The sequence below is a fragment of the Arachis ipaensis genome, chromosome B4 (genome assembly GCF_059453495.1).
Source record: "Arachis ipaensis isolate K30076 ecotype BB chromosome B4, ASM5945349v1, whole genome shotgun sequence".
NCBI lineage: Eukaryota > Viridiplantae > Streptophyta > Magnoliopsida > Fabales > Fabaceae > Arachis > Arachis ipaensis.
In genome coordinates, this window is record NC_142439.1 from 89302206 (window position 1) to 89320314 (window position 18109).

At 38.4% G+C, this 18109-nt stretch overlaps 1 non-coding gene across 1 annotated transcript; it reads left to right on the forward strand.

Moving 5' to 3' along the window:
- Positions 1 to 15731: 15731 nt before the first annotated feature.
- LOC148568303 (small nucleolar RNA R71) lies at positions 15732 to 15835 on the forward strand. Its single transcript, XR_015883038.1, has one exon. It is a non-coding gene; the product is annotated as a small nucleolar RNA R71 (small nucleolar RNA).
- Positions 15836 to 18109: the final 2274 nt, after the last annotated feature.

An 18109-nucleotide genomic window follows, 5' to 3' on the forward strand; every position in this document is an offset into this window, starting at 1 on the left:
CACCTTCCATGGAGTATAACTCGAGTTGTAGAGATCCAATTGAGGTGCTTCCAGTTGCATTAGAAAGCTGACATCCATAGCTTTCCAAAGAGGTATAATAGTCTATATTTGGCATCAAATTGGCAAGGTTGACAAGAGAACAAAGTGACGACTCAAGAAAGGGGGGTGCAACATTTGAGTGTAGTTTAATGGATCATTATCCTTTTTGGATCAATTATGTCACTCTACCCTTCAAGCAAGCAAGGCCCATCAACAACACCAAATCAAGGCCACAAGAATCATCTAGAATAGTTTATTTTCATTTGATTGTAATTTGCTTTGAATTTCATTTTCATTTTGTAATTTAGGAAGCCTATTTAAAGGCCTTAGTTTCTGCATTTGAAAGGGACGGGGGATTGGAGGGGAATCCAGCCCCTGAGGGGGAGAGAACTGGAAATCATTTTCTTTTAGTTTTGTAATTGAATTCAGAGCTATGACTCACTAAACCCCCTTTCATTGGGTTAGGGAGCTCTATTGTAATTCAATGAATCAATAATAGTTTATCTTCTTCTTCAATCTTTTCTCTTGAATTGTTAGAAAGCTTCTCGATCTAATTCCATTGGGTAGTTGTCTTGGGAAAGAAACTACCCATAATTGGAATCCTTCGGAACCTTGGGAAAGGAATGGAGGATTCATGCTAGAGAAGCTTTCTCACAGTGAATTGGATTGGGGTTTGGATGGATATTGTGACATGTAATCCTACCAAATTGTGGTTCATGAAACTGTGTGGTATAATCAGTGATCGAGCATCATCTCTTCTTATGAACATTTAAACCAAGGGATTGGGAATTTGTTCGTTTTTAGAGAGAATTGGTGAGCCAAGGGATTGGGATCCAATCATATAAGATTGCCAAGCAAAATTCAATGAATGCATTGGTTGAGGAAGGAATAAAAATGTTTTGATTCGGAGATCTCAATATCTCCTAACACCCAATGAATTCCCCATTTCTGATCTACCACTTTCTCTTTACATTCTGCAATTAAATTCATGCAATCACCCCATCCCTTTTAATTTCAGCAATTTAACTTCTCGCTCTTTAATTCATGCAATTTTACATTCCGCAATTCTCATCTAAATTTTGATTCCGCTCAACTAGAACATACTTCTAATCCGATTTGCTCACTCAACCAATCCTTGTGGGATTCGACCTCACTCTATTGTGAGTTTTTACTTGACGATAACCGGTGCACTTGCCGGAAGGAATTTTGCCGATCGTGCAATTTCCTAAATCGTAGCATAACAAGTTTATGCGCATCAGTTGCCTCCCAGTAAGCGCTTCTTTATTGTCTTTAGCTGGACCTCTGCTGAGACTCATTCAAGCCTCAGCTTTGAGCATTCCTGCTCAAAATTGCTTTCAAGATAATGTTTGATCCTCTGTCCATTAACAATGAACTTTTTGTCAGAATCAATATCTTGAAGCTCAATATATCCATATGGTGACACTCCTGTAATCACATACGGACCCCTCCATCGGGATTTCAGTTTTCCTGGGAATAGTCTGAGTCTAGAGTTGAAGAGCAGAACTTTTTGTCCTGGCTCAAAGACTCTGGATGATAACTTCTTGTCATGCCACTGCTTTGCCTTTTCCTTATAGATTTTGGCATTTTCAAAGGCACTGAGTCTGAATTCCTCTAGCTCATTTAGCTGGAGCAATCTTTTTTCACCAGCTAACTTAACATCCAGGTTTAGGAATCTGGTTGCCTAGTAGGCTTTATGCTCCAGTTCCACGGGCAGATGACAGGTCTTGCCATACACAAGTTGGTATGGAGAGGTTCCTATAGGGGTCTTGAATGCTGTTCTATATGCCCATAGAGCATCATCCAAACTCCTTGCCCAATCCTTTCTGCGGGCAATTACAGTCCGTTCCAGGATTCTTTTTAGCTCTCTATTAGAGACTTCAGCTTGCCCATTTGTCTGTGGATGATACGGAGTTGCTACCTTGTGGTTAATCCCATATCAGACCATAGCAGAAGACATCTGTTTATTGCAGAAATGAGTGCCCCCATCACTGATTAGTACTCTGGGAACACCGAACCTACTGAAGATGTATTTCTGGAGGAATTTCAGCACGGTCTTAGTATCATTATTGGGTGTGGCAATTGCTTCTACCCATTTAGATACATAGTCTACTGCCACCAGAATATAAGTGTTTGAGTATGATGGTGGAAAAGGACCCATGAAGTCAATACCCCATACATCAAACAACTCAATCTCTAAGATCCCTTGTTGAGGCATGGCGTAACCATGAGGCAAGTTACCAGCTCTTTGGCAACTGTCACAGTTACGCACAAACTCTCGGGCATCCCTATAGAGAGTAGGCCAGTAGAAACCACATTGGAGGACCTTAGTGGCTGTTCGCTCACTTCCGAAATGTCCCCCATACTGTGATCCATGGCAATGCCATAGGATCTTTTGTGCTTCCTCTCTAGGTACACATCTTTGAATCATTCCATCTGCACATCTCTTAAAGAGATATGGCTCATCCCATAGGTAGTACTTGGCATCTGAAATTAATTTTTTTCTTTGCACCCTACTGTACTCCTGGGGTATGAACCTCACAGCTTTATAGTTTGCAATGTCTGCAAACTATGGTATTTCCTGAATGGCAAAGAGTTGCTCATCTGGAAAGGTCTCAGAGATCTCAGTAGAGGGGAAGGACGCCCCAGCTACTGGTTCTATCCGGGACAAGTGATCAACTACCTGGTTCTCTGTCCCTTTTCTGTCTCTTTTTTCTATATCAAACTCTTGCAGAAGCAACACCCATCTTATGAGCCTGGATTTTGAATCCTGCTTTGTGAGTAAGTATTTAAGAGCAGCATGATCAGTGTACACAATCACTTTTGATCCTACTAAATAGGATCTAAACTTGTCAATGGCATAAATCACTGTAAGTAACTCTTTTTCTGTGGTTGTGTAATTCTTCTGTGCGTCATTTAGAACACAGCTAGCATAATAAATGACGTGCAGAAGCTTGTTGTGCCTCTGTCCCAACACTGCACCAATGGCATGGTCATTGGCATCACACATTAGTTCGAATGGTAATGTCCAGTCTGGTGCAGAGATGACTGGTGCTGTGACTAGTTTGGCTTTTAGGGCCTCAAACGCCTGCAGACACTCTGTGTCAAACACAAATGGTGTGTCAGCAGCTAGCAGGTTACTCAGAGGTTTTGCAATTTTTGAAAAATCCTTTATAAACCTTCTGTAGAATCCTGCATGCCCCATGAAGCTTCTGATTCCCTTAACATTGGCAGGTGGTGGTAATTTTTCAATTACCTCTACCTTTGCTTGATCCACCTCTATTCCCTTGCTTGAAATTTTGTGCCCAAGGACGATTCCTTCAGTCACCATAAAGTGACATTTCTCCCAGTTTAAGACCAGGTTAGTCTCTTGGCACCTTTTCAGGACAAGTGCTAGAAGATCAAGACAGGAGCTGAATGAGTCTCCAAATACTGAAAAGTCATCCATGAAGACTTCCAGGAACTTCTCTACCATATCAGAGAAGATGGAGAGCATGCACCTCTGAAAAGTTGCAGGTGCATTGCATAGACCAAAAGGCATTCTTTTGTAGGCAAATACGCCAGAAGGACATGTGAATGCTGTTTTCTCTTGATCTTTAGGGTCCACTGCAATTTGATTATAGCCTAAATAGCCATCTAAAAAGTAGTAATAATCATGACCCGCTAGTCTTTCTAGCATTTGGTCTATGAATGGTAGAGGAAAATGATCCTTCCTGGTGGCTGTATTGAGCCTTCTGTAGTCAATACACATACGCCACCCTATAACTATTCTTGTACGAACCAGTTCATTCTTTTCATTATGAACCACTGTCATGCCTCCCTTCTTGGGGACAACTTGGACAGGGCTCACCCAGGGGCTATCAGAAATGGGATAAATAATCCCAGCCTCTAGTAACTTAGTGACCTCTTTCTGCACCACCTTTTTCATGGCTGGATTTAGCCGCCTCTGTGGTTGAACCACTGGCTTGGCATTATCTTCCAATAGGATTTTGTGCATGCATCTTGCTGGGCTAATGCCCTTAAGATCACTTATGGACCACCCAAGAGTTGTCTTGTGTGTCCTCAGCACTTGAATCAGTGCTTCCTCTTCCTGTGAATTTAAAGCAGAGCTTATGATCATTGGAAAAGTGTCACCTTCTCCCAAAAATGCATACTTCAAGGATGGTGGTAGTGGCTTGAGCTCGGGTTTAGGAGTCTTATCCTCTTCCTGAGGAATTTTCAGAGGTTCTTTTATTTCCTCTGGTCCCTCCAGGTCAGGCTGAACATCTTTAAAGATATCCTCTAGCTCTGATTCGAGCCTCTCAGTCATATTGATCTCTTCCACCAAAGAGTCAATAATATCAGTGCTCATGCAGTCATTTGATGTGTCTGGATGCTGCATAGCTTTGACAGCATTCAACTTGAACTCATCCTCATTGACTCTCAGGGTTACTTCCCCTTTTTGTACATCAATAAGAGTTCGTCCAGTTGCTATGAAAGGTCTTCCTAGGATGAGAGTTACACTCTTGTGCTCCTCCATCTCCAGCACTACAAAGTTAGTGGGAAAGGCAAATGGCCCAACCTTGACAATTATGTCCTTAATCATGCCTGATGGATATTTAATGGAGCCATCAGCAAGTTGGAGACATATCCGGGTTGGTTTGACTTCTTCAATCAACCCAAGTTTTCTGATAGTGGATGCAGGTATTAGGTTGATACTTGCTCCAAGGTCACATAGGGCTGTCTTGGTACAAGCGCCCTCTAATGTGTATGGTATCATAAAGCTTCCTGGATCTTGAAGCTTCTCTGGTAAGCTTTTCAGAATGACTGCACTGCATTCTTCAGTGAGAAACACCTTTTCAGTTTCTCTCCAATCCTTCTTATGACTTAAGATCTCTTTCATGAACTTAGCATAAGAAGGTATTTGCTCAAGTGCCTCTGCAAACGGAATCTTTATTTCAAGAGTCCTGAGATAGTCTGCAAAGCGAGCAAATTGTTTATCCTATTCCGCTTGGCGGAATTTCTGAGGATAAGGCATCTTGGCTTTATATTCTTCAACCTTAGTTACTGCAGGTTTATTCCCTACAGAAGTGGTTGGAGAAGCCTTCTTAGAGGGGTTACTATCAGCACTCTCAGGTGTCTGATTCCTCATTGGGGTTTGAACGCCAGGATTGGGTATAGAATGGGCGTTTAACGCCAGCTTTTCCCCCTTTTCTGGCATTTGAATGCCAGAAGTATTCCTCTCTGGGCTCTTACTGTCCTCAGAGGGATTTTGGGCAGTGGTTTGGTCATCCTCTGTCAGTTGTTCCTTTCTTGGCTTTTTGCCATTTTGAGCTAAATTGTTCAATGTCTTCCCACTCCTTAGTTGAACTGCTTGGCACTCTTCTGTTATCTGTTTAGATAGCTGCAGTTTTGTCTGATTCAACTGTGATTCTATATTTTTGTTAGCAATTTTAGTTTCTTGGAGCATCTCTTTGAATTCGGCTAACTGTTTTGTCATCAGGAATAATTGTTGATTAAGTTCAACAATCTGTTCTTGAGGATTAGGATCAGTAGTTACTGCCATGGCTTCTTCTTTTATAGAGGACTCACTGCTTGAGTATAGATGTTGATTTCTAGCAACCGTATCTATGAGCTCTTGAGCCTCTTCAATCGTTTTCCTCATGTGTATAGATCCACCTGCTGAGTGGTCTAGAGATATCTAAGCTTTTTCTGTAAGCCCATAGTAGAAGATGTCTAACTGTACCCACTCTGAAAACATTTAAGAGGGGAATTTCCTTAGCATGCCTCTGTACCTCTCCCAGGCATTATAAAGGGATTCATGATCCTCTTGTTTAAAGCCTTGGATGTCCAGCCTTAGCTGTGTCATCCTTTTTGGAGGGTAAAATTGATTCAGGAATTTGTCTGATAACTGTCTCCATGTTTTTATGCTTGCTATGGGTTGGTTATTCAACCACCTCTTAGCTTGATCTTTTACAGCAAATAGAAACAGTAATAATCTGTAGACATCCTGATCCACCTCTTTATCACGTACTGTGTCAGCAATTTGTAAGAACTGTGCCAAAAACTCAGTAGGTTCTTCCTGTGGAAGACCGGAATACTGGCAATTTTGCTGCACCATGATAATGAGTTGAGGATTTAGCTCAAAGCTTCTTGCTTTAATGGGGGGTATATAGATGCTACTCCCATATACAGCTGTAATGGGGTTGGCATATGACCCCAGAGTCCTTCTGGACTACTCATTCCCACTTAGGTCCATGATGGAGAAAGGGAGATGATGTTGATATTATTTTTTTTGTTTTTATTTTATTTTAATTAAAAGTAACCGAAATTAATAAAATAAAATAAATGGAAAATAAAATAAAATTTCGAAAACTAAAAGAAAATAAAATCAAAGCAAATTGAAAACTAAATTAATTAATTGATTAAAAAGATTTTGAAAAGAGCAATCAAAAATATATGATTGAAAATTATTTTGAAAAAGATTTGATTGAAAAGATATGATTGAAGAAATTAAAAAGATTTGATTTTTTTGAAAAAGATTTGAAAAAAAAATCAATTTTTTTGAAATTAGAATTTTGACTTGACTAAAAAATATGATTTTGAAAATCTTTGACTAAGTTAATGCAAAATTTCGAAAATTATGAGTAAAATAAGGAAAGGATATTTTTTTAATTTTTGAATTTTTAATGAGGAAAGAGAAAAACAACAAAATGACACTAAACTTAGAAATTTTAGATCAAAACAAAGAGAACAAACAAGAAAACTTTGAATGTCAAGATGAACACCAAGAACACTTTGAAGTTCAAGATGAACACCAAGGACAATTTTTTTTTTTTAAATTTTAAGTAAATAAAAGCACAAAAGACACCAAACTTAAATTTTTTAGAAAATCAAACACAATTTTCGAAAATTTAAAGGAAAACACAAAGAAGACACCAAACTTAGAAATTTTAAAGGTAAAGAAACAACTTAGACTATGCAAATTCGAAAAATTAAGAGAAAGTAAAAGCATGCAATTGACACCAAACTTAAAATATGAAACTAGACTCAAATAAAAGACTCTAAACCAACAAAAATAAAATATTCCCAATCTAAGCAACAAGATAAACCGTCAGTTGTCCAAACTCGAACAGTCCCCGGCAACGGCGCCAAAAACTTGGTGCACGAAATCACAATCACACTTTTGTAATTCCGCACAACTAACCAGCAAGTGCACTGGGTCGTCCAAGTAATACCTTACGTGAGTAAGGGTCGATCCCACGGAGATTGTCAGCTTGAAGCAAGCTATGGTTATCTCGTAACTCTTAGTCAGGATATCAATAACTCTGAGATTTAATTGTAAAAAGTAAAAGAACATGAAATAAATACTTGTTTTGCAGTAATGGAGAACAGGTTGAGGTTTTGGAGATGCTCCATCTTCTGAATCTCTGCTTTCCTACTGTCTTCTTCTTCAAGCACGCAAGGCTCCTTCCATGGCAAGTTGTATGTTGGGTTTCACCGTTGTCAATGGCTACCTCCCGTCCTCTCAGTGAAAATGTTCAACGCGCTCTGTCACAGCACGACTAATCATCTGTTGGTTCTCGATCATGTCGGAATAGAATCCAGTGATTCTTTTGCGTCTGTCACTAACGTCCCACAATCACGAGTTTGAAGCTCGTCATAGTCATTCAATCCTTGAATCCTACTCAGAATACCACAGACAAGGTTTAGACCTTCCGGATTCTCAAGAATGGCCGCCAATGGATTCTAGCTTATACCACGAGGATTCTGATTAAGGAATCCAAGAGATACACACTCAATCGAAGGTAGAACGGAGGTGGTTGTCAGGCACACGTTCATAGTTGAGAATGGTGATGAGTGTCACGGGTCATCACATTCATCAGGTTGAAGAACAAGTGGTATCTTGGAATAGAACAAGCATGATTGAATGGGAAAAACAGGAGTAATTGCATTAATCCATCAAGACACAGCAGAGCTCCTCACCCCCAACCATGGGATTTAGAGACTCATGCCGTAGAAGATACAAAATGAAACGTGTAGTGTGTCATGAGGTAAAGATACAATAGCAAAAAGGTCTTATTTATAGAGAACTAGTAGCCTAGGGTTTACAGAAATGAGTAAATGACGTAAATATCCACTTCCGGGCCCACTTGATGTGTGCTTGTGCTGAGCATTGAAGCATTTTCGTGTAGAGACTTCTCTTGGAGTTAAACGCCAGCTTTTGTGCTAGTTTGGGCGTTTAACTCCCACTTTTGTGCCAGTTCCGGCGTTTAACGCCGGGAATTCTGATGCTGACTTTGAACGCCAGTTTGGGCCATCAAATATTAGGCAAAGTATAGACTATTATATATTTCTGGAAAGCCCTGGATGTCTACTTTCCAACGCAATCAAGAATGCGCCAATTGGGCTTTTGTAGCTCCAGAAAATCCACTTCAAGTGCAGGGAGGTCAGAATCCAACAGCATCTGCAGTCCTTTTTCAGCCTCTGAATCATATTTTTGCTCAGGTCCCTCAATTTCAGCCAGAAATTACCTGAAATCACAGAAAAACACACAAACTCATAGTGAAGTCCAGAAAAGTGAATTTTAAATAAAAACTACAAAAAATATAACAAAAACTAATTAAAACCTACTAAAAACATACTAAAAACAATGCCAAAAAGCGTATAAATTATCCGCTCATCAATAAGCTAGGCACCAATAGCTTGAACCTTAAGATATATGCTGATGCGTGAGCATCTTTCCTATCTTTTCCTAGGAATTCGCATTTAATTTGTTGAGTTTAATCAAGAATTAATTATATTTTAGCCACTATGGATGCTACTTTGAGTCTTGTGCAATTCTGTTTATTTTAGGTAGCATTCAACTGGATTTGATGGAGAGTCTGCAGCAAAAGAATTAAAGGAGACGACAGCGAGGAGCGATGCATGTGCGTACCTGACGCGTACGCGTGAAAAGTGAAGATGCACAGCGATGCGTACGCGTGACTGACGTGTACGCGTGACATGTGCCACGTGCAGAAAACGTAGAAAAATGCTGGGGGCAATTTCGACTGCTGTTTTGACCCAGTTTTAAGCCCAGAAAACACAGATTAGAAGCTGTAGAATGGACAAAACAAGTGGTCCCTATCCATCAACTGAAGACTTGCTGATTATTTAATTAATTCTGATTTAAATTCAAAATCCTATTTTAGGAAAAGATATTATTTAATTAGATTTTAAAATTAATTAGGATTAGATATAAAAGGGGATTGGAATTATTCCACAAGAGAATTCCATTCCAGACTACCAAAATACATTTTATCAGAATCCTTATTTTCTTCTCTAAACCATGAGCAACTAATCCTCCATTGTTAAGGTTATGAGCTCTGTCTATTTGTATGGATTGATTTTATTGCTCTTTCTATTTTAATTCATGTATGGATTTACAATTTAAGAATTGTTTTCGCTCTTTATCTTATGAATTTGGGTGGAACGAAAGTATGACTCTCTTTCTACTTGAGTTCTTGTATAACTTAGAAAAGCTCTTTACTTGAACAACAGCTTGAAAACATATTCTCTTAAATTTTAATTATCTGGATTTAACGGGATACGTGACATATAATCCTCTTATATTTGGGTAATTAGGATTTGTGTGGCATATAACTAGAATTGAACTTCATCCCCTAATTGGAATTAATTGACCAAGGAATTGGCTGTTGATGAATTTTAGAGGAGACTAGAAAGGTCTAAAGAATTAGGGTCTAGTCACATATAGTTGCCATAAATTGAATCCTGCATGATTAAAATAGTTAGTAAGAAAAGTTAATCTGGAAAAATAGATAACTCTGAAACCTTAACTGCTTTCTCCATATTTTATTCCCAACTTATTTACTTTACTATTTTAATTTCTGAACTATTGTTTAATGCTCTTTGAACACCCAAACACTCTTTTCTGTTTGTCTAACTAAGCCAATCAATCAATCATTGTTGCTTTAGCCATCAATCCTCGTGGGATCGACCCTTACTCACCTGAGGTATTACTTGGTACGACCCGGTGCACTTGCCGGTTAGTTTGTGGTTAGAAAATCCACACCAAGTATTTGGCGCCGTTGCCGAGGATTGATTGTGATTAACAACTATCAGTTGTTTGATTGCTTAGATTAGGCATTTTAATTTTAATTTTTTTAAATTTTGTTTTATTATTTTCAAAAAAAAATTAAATAAATAAATAGCACTAATATTTTTTTTTCTGAAATTAAGTTTGGTGTTTCCTAGTTAGTTTTATTTTAATTTTTCCTATTTTAATTCCTAGAATTCTGTTCTTTCTTCTTTGCTTTTCTGTTTACCACATGGTGCGTTTAATCCTTTTTGGTGTTGTGTGCTAAGGAAGAATAATGGAGAGAGATCACATGGATTACTACTCATACCCAAGGAGTGATTCATATTATTATGAATGGGGAAACTATCCAAATTTTTGTTGGCAAAGTCAAAACCAAAGAAACTTCAGTGCTCCATGTTTCAACTATCAAGAACCACCACCTCCATATTCATACCAAGAACCACCACCTCTCTATCCATATCAAGAACCATCATCTTTCTACCTATATTAAGAGCCATTATCTCCCTATCTCTTCATTAGTATGGACTATTATACATTGCTGGAAAGCCCAAGATGTCTACTTTCCAACGCAATTGAGAGTGCACCGATTGAGCTTCTGTAGCTCCAGAAAAGCCACTTCGAGTGCAGGGAGGTCAGAATCCAACAACATCTGCAGTCCTTTTTCAACTTCTGAATCAGATTTTTGCTCAGGTCCCTCAATTTCAGCCAGAAAATACCCGAAATCACAGAAAGACACACAAACTCATAGTAAAGTCCAAAAATATAATTTTTATTTAAAAACTAATAATTATATACTAAAAACTAACTAAATCATACTAAAAACTACCTAAAAACAATGCTAAAAAGCGTATGAATTATCCGCTCATCACAACACCAAACTTAAATTGTTGCTTGTCCCCAAGAAACTAAAAACAAAATAGGATAGAAAGAAGAGAATATACGATAAATTCTAAAAATATCTATGAAAATCAGTCTTAATTAGATGAGCGGGGCCATTAGCTTTTTGCTTCTGAAAAGTTTTGGCATCTCACTTTATCCTTTGAAGTTTAGAATGATTGGCATCTATAGGAACTCAGAATTCAGATAGTGTTATTGATTCTCCTAGTTCAGTATGTTGATTCTTAAACACAGTTACTTTATGAGTCTTGGCCATGACCCTAAGCATTTTGTTTTCCAGTATTACCACCGGATACATAAATGCCACAGATACATAACTGGGTGAACCTTTTCAGATTGTGACTCAGCTTTGCTAGAGTCCCCAATTAGAGGTGTCCAGAGCTCTTAAGCACACTCTTTTTGCTTTGGACCACGACTTTAACCGCTCAGTCTCAAGCTTTTCACTTGACACCTTCACGCCACAAGCACATGGTTAGGGACAACTTTGTTTAGCCGCTTAGGCTAGGATTTTATTCCTTTAGGCCCTCATATTCATTAATGCTCATAGCCTTGGATCCCTTTTTTACCCTTGCCTTTTGGTTTAAATGGCTATTGGCTTTTTTTGCTTGCTTTTTCTTTTTCTTTCTCTCTCTCTTTTTTTTCTTTATTTTTTTTCAATTTTTTCGCAAGCTTTGTATTCACTGCTTTTTCTTGCTTCAAGAATCAATTTTATGATTTTTCAGATCATCAATAATATTTCTCCTTTTTTCTTTATTCTTTCAAGAGCCAACAAATTTAGCATTCATAAACTTCACTATCAAAAATATGCACTGTTCAAGCATTCATATAGAAAACAAAAAGTATTGCCACCACATCAAAATAATTAAACTATTGTAAAATTCAAAATTCATGTACTTCTTTTTCTTTTTCAGAAAACAATTTTTTTCATTTAAGAGAGGTAAAGGATTCATAGGACATTTATAACTTTAAAGCATAGGCACTAAACACTAATGATCATGTAATGAAGATGCAAACATAGATAGCACATAAAGCATAAAAATAAAAAAAACCAGAAAGATAAGAGCAAGGGAATCAAAGAACGGGTCCACCTTAGTGATGGCGGATAGTTCTTCCTCTTAAAGATCCAATGGAACGCTTGAGCTCCTCTATGTCTCTTCCTTGCCTTTGTTGCTCTTCCCTCATGGCTATTTGATCCTCTCTAATTTCATGAAGAATAATGGAGTGCTCTTGGTGCTCCATTTTTAGTTGCTCCATATTAGAACTCAAATCTCCTAAGGAGGTGTTGATTTGCTCCCAATAGTTGTGTGGAGGAAAATGCATCCCTTGAAGCATCTCAGGGATTTCTTGATGAGGGACTTCCTCATGCTCTTGTTGAGGTCCATAAGTGGGCTCTCTTATTTGCTCTATCCTCTTTTTAATGATAGACTTGTCCTCTTCAATGAGGATGTCTTCTCCTATGACAACTCCAGCTAAATTGCATAGGTGACAGATGAGATGAGGGAAGGCTAACCTTACCAAAGTGGAGGTTTTGTCAGCCACTTTGTAGAGTTCTAGAGATATGACCTCATGAACTTCTACTTCCTCTCCAATCATGATGCTATGAATGATGATAGCCTGATCTATAGTCACTTCGGATCGGTTTCTAGTAGGAATGATGGAGCGTTAGATGAATTCCATCCATCCTCTAGCTACGGGTTTAAGGTCATGCCTTTTCAATTGAACCAGCTTGCCTTTGGAGTCTCTTTTCCACTGAGCTCCTTCCACACATATGTCCATGAGGACTTGGTCCAACCTTTTATCAAAGTTGACTCTTCTAGTGTAGGGGCGTGCATCTCCTTGCATCATTGGCAAGTTAAATGCCAACCTTATATTTTTTGGATTGAAATCTAAGTATTTCTCCCGGACCATTGTAAGCCAATTCTTTGGGTCCGGGTTCACACTTTGATCATGGTTTTTGGTGACCCATGCATTAGCATAGAACTCTTGAACCATTAAGATTCTGACTTGTTGAATGGGGTTGGTGAGAACTTTCCAACCTCTTTTTCGAATCTCATGTCGGATCTCCGGATACTCATTCCTTTTGAGCATGAAAGGTACCTCAGGGTTCACCTTCTTCTTGGCCACAACTTCATAGAAGTGGTCTTGATGGACCTTTGAGATGAATCTCTCCATCTCCCATGACTCATAGGTGGAAGCTTTTACCTTCCCTTTCCTCTTTCTAGAGGTTTCTCTGGCCTTAGGTGCCATAAATGGTTATGGAAAAACAAAAAGCAACACTTTTACCACACCAAACTTAGAAGGTTTCCTTGTCTTCGAGTAAAAGAAGAAAGAAGGGAGTAGAAGAAGAAGAAAATGGAGGAGATAGAGAGGTGTGAGTGGTTCGGCCAAGGGGGGAAAGAAGTGTTTATGATGTGTGAAAATGAAGGAGGGATGAAGGGTTTATATAGGAGTGGAGAGAGGGGTAGGGTTCGTGTATTAGGGGTTGGGTTTGGGAGGGAAAGGATTTGAATTTAAATTGTGAGGTGGGTGTTATGGGAAGAGTGGTGGAGGTGATTGGTGAAGGATATTTGGGGAATGGTGTTATGGGAAGGTGTGAAGAAGAGAGAGAGAGAGTTGAGGTAGGTGAGGATCCTGTGGGTTCACAGATCTTGAGGTGTCAAGGATTTCTCATCTCCGCACCATTTTGGCGTGTAAACGCCTCTTTGAGTGCCAATCCTGGTGTTAGACACCAGGTTGCTGCCCATTTTTGGCGTTTAACGCCAGCTTTTCTCCCCTTTCTGGCGTTAAACGCCAACTTTTCTTCCCTTTCTGGCGTTAAACGCCAGTCTGGTGCCCTTTTCTGGCGTTAAACGCCCATTCTGCTACCCTTACTGGCGTTTAAATGCGAGTAAGGTCATCCTCCAGGGTGTGCTATTTTCAATGCTGTTTTTTATTTTTGGCTTTTGTTTTTGTGACTCCACATGATCATAATCCTAAAGAAAACATAACAATAGAAATTTAACATAGATAAGTAAAAATTAGGTTGCCTCCCAATAAGCGCTTCTTTAATGTCAATAGCTTGACAGTGGGCTCTCATGGAGCCTCATAGATACTCAGAGCATGATGATGGCCTCCCAACACCAAACTTAGAGTTTGAATGTGGGAGCTCTGTTTGACTCTACATTGAGAGAAGCTTGTCATGCTTCTTCTCCATGTGTACAGAAGGAGCTTCTTTAGCTTTAAACACAAGGTAGTCCTCATTTACTTGAAGAACCAACTCTCCTCTATCAACATCAATCACAGCTTTTGCTGTGGCTAGGAAGGGTCTGTCAAGGATGATGGATTCATCCTTACTCTTCCCAGTGTCCAGGATTATGAAGTCAGCAGGAATGTAAAGGCCTTTAACCTTTACCAAGACATCCTCTACAAGTCTATAAGCATGTTTCCTTGAATTGTCTGCCATCTCTAGTGAGATTCTTACAGCTTGCATCTCAAGGATCCCTAGTTTCTCCATTACAGAGAGGGGCATGAGGTTTATACTTGACCCTAGGTCACATAGAGCCTTCTCAAAGGTCATGGTGCCTATGGTACAGGGTATTAAGAATTTTCCAGGATCCGGTTTCTTCTGAGGTAATGTCTGCCTAATCAAGTCATTCAGTTCATTGGTGAGCAAGGGGGGTTCATCCTCCCGAGTCTCATTACCAAATAACTTGGCATTTAGCTTTATGATTGCTCCAAGGTACTTAGCAACTTTCTCTTCAGTAAAAAATACTCATCAGAGCTCATGAATGGCAGAAGTAGGTTCAATGGAATCTCTATGGTCTCTGTATGAGCCTTAGATTCCCTTGGTTCCTCAAAGGGGAACTTCTTTTCGTTCAGAGGACATCCCATGAGGTTTTTCTCACTGGGAATCACATCCTCCTCTCTCTCTCCAGGTTCGGCCATGTTAGTCATGGTTATGGCCTTGCATTCTCTCTTGGGATTTTCTTCTGTATTGCTTGGGAGAGTGCTAGGAGGAGTTTCAGTAATTCTCTTACTCAGCTGACCCACTTGTGCCTCCAAATTTCTAATGGAGGATCTTGTTTCATTCAAAAAACTTAGTGTGGTCTTAGATAGATCAGAGACTATGGTTGCTAAGCCAGAACGACTTTGCTCAGAGTTCTCTGTTTGTTGCTGAGAAGATGATGGAAAAGGTTTGCTATTGCTAAACCTATTTCTTCCACCATTATTGTTGTTGAAGCCTTGTTGAGGCTTCTATTGGTCCTTCCATGAGAGATTTGGATGATTTCTCCATGAAGGATTATAGGTGTTTCCATAGGGTTCTCCTATGTAATTCACCTCTTCCATTGCAGGGTTCTCAGGATCATAAGCTTCTTCTTCAGAAGATGCTTCTTTATTACTGCTGGATGCAGCTTGCATTCTAGTCAGACTCTGAGAAATCATATTGATTTGCTGAGTCAATATTTTATTCTGAGCCAATATGGCATTCAGAGTATCAATCTCAAGAACTCCTTTCTTCTGAGTTGTCCCATTATTCACAGGATTTCTTTCAGAAGTGTACATGAATTGGTTATTTGCAACCATTTCAATGAGTTCCTGGGCTTCTTAGGGCATCTTCTTCAGATGAAGAGATCCACCAGCAGAGTTGTCCAATGACATCTTGGACAGTTCAGACAAACCATCATAGAATATGCATATGATGCTCCATTCTGAAAGGATGCCAGAAGGACACCTTCTAATCAATTGCTTGTATCTTTCCCAAGCTTCATAAAGGGATTCGCCTTCCTTCTGTTTGAAAGTCTAAACTTCCACTCTAAGCTTACTCAATTTTTGAGGTGAAAAGAACTTTGCCAAGAAGGCATTGACCAGCTTTTCCCAAGAGTTCAGGCTTTCTTTAGGTTGTGAGTCCAACAATGTCCTAGCTCTGTCTCTTACAGCAAAAGGGAAGAGCATAAGTCTGTAGACCTCAGGGTCAACCCCATGAGTCTTAACAGTGTCACAGATTTGCAAGAATTCAGCAAAAAACTGACGAGGATCTTCCAATGGAAGTCCATGATACTTGCAATTCTACTGCATTAGAGAAACTAATTGAGGCTTAAGCTCAAAGTTGTTTGCTCCAATTACAGGAATTGAGATGCTCCTTCCACAGAAGTCAGAAGAGGGTGCAATAAAGTCACCAAGCATCTTCCTTGCATTATTGGCATTGTTATTATTTTCGGCTGCCATGTCTTCTTCTTTTTCGAAAATTTCTGTTAGGTCCTCTCCAGAGAGTTGTGCTTTAGCTTCTCTTAGCTTCCTCTTCAAGGTCCTTTCAGGTTCTGGATCAGCTTCAACAAGAGTGCCTTTGTCCTTGTTCCTGCTCATAAGAAAGAGAAGAGAACAAGAAAGTATAGAATCCTCTATGTCACAGTATAGAGATTCCTTGAGGTGTCAGAGGAAAATAGGAATAGAGGGATGAGGTAGGTAGATAAGAATTCGAACATATGAAGAAGGAGAGAGAGTCTGAATTGCTAATTGAGGAGGAGTGTTAGTCCTTAAATAGAAGAAGGTGAAGAGGGGAAAAATTTTCGAAAACAAATTTTTAAATAAAACTAAAAATTTTAAAATAATTAAGAAGAATTTTGAAAAAGTGGTTGATGGTTTTTCAAAAATTAAAAGTGAGAAAGTGGTTAGGTGATTTTGAAGATTTTGAAATCAGTAATAAAAAAGATATGATTTAAAATTATTTTGAAAAAGATGTGGTTGAGAAGATATGATTGAGAAGATATGATTGAAAAATAATTTAAAAAGATTTGATTTTTTTTTTGAAATTAATGACTTGGCTAACAAGAAATTTAAAAGATATGATTCTAAAATTCAAATATTGAACCTTTCTTAACAAGGAAGTAACAAACTTAAAATTTTTGAATCAAATCATTAATTGGTAGCCAGGATTTTCGAAAATAGTGAAAGAAAAATAGAAAAAGATTTGATTTTGAAAAAGATATGATTTGAAAAAGATTTGATTTTGAAAAATTATGAAGATTCAAAAAAGATTTGAATTAAAAACTAACTTACCTCCCTTGTGTTGTCCTGGCGTTAAACGCCCAGAATGGTATCCATTCTGGCGTTTAACGCCCATTTGGCTACCTCCTTGGGCATTAAATGCCCAGCCAGGTACCCTGGCTGGCGTTTAAACGCCAGTATTCCTTCTTCACTGGGCGTTTTAAATGCCCAGCTTTTTCTCTGTGGTTCCTCTACTGTATGTCCTGAATCTTCAATTCTCTGAATCATTGACTTAAAAAGACATAATTTTAAAAATTTTTTTTGAATTTTTAATGATGAGAGAGAACATCAACAAAATGAAACTAATCGTGAAAAACTAAGATCAAATAAACAATGCATGCAAGAACACGTTGAATGTCTAGATGAACATCAACAACATATATTTTTTTTTTAGAAAAGAAAGAGATGCAAGACCCCAAACTTAGAAATTTTCATATTAGGGACACTAATAAATTGAGAATGCACATGAGAAACAACAAAAGACACAAAATAAGAGAATTTAAAGATCAGACCCAAGAAAATCATCAAGAACAACTTGAAGATCAATGAAGAACATAATGCATATATTTTAGAAAAATGCAAGAAAATTTAAAATATGCAAGACACCAAACTTAAATGTGACACTAGACTCAAACAAGAAACACAAATTATTTTTGATTTTCATGGTTTTATTAATTTTTAAATATTTTTTTCGAAAATTAAAATAACAAAGCTTAAACATAAAATAAAATTACCCAATTTAAGCAACAAGATGAACCGTCAGTTGTCCAAACTCGAACAATCCCCGGCAATGGTGCCAAAAACTTGGTGCACGAAATCACAATCACACTTTTGCAATTCCGCACAACTAACCAGCAAGTGCACTGGGTTGTCCAAGTAATACCTTATGTGAGTAAGGGTCGATCCTATGGAGATTGTCGACTTGAAGCAAGCTATGGTCATCCTTGTAAATCTCAGTCAGGCGAATTCAAATGGTTTTGAGGTTTTGATAATTAAAATATAATTAAAACAGAAAATAAGATAGAAATACTTATGTAATTCATTGGTGGG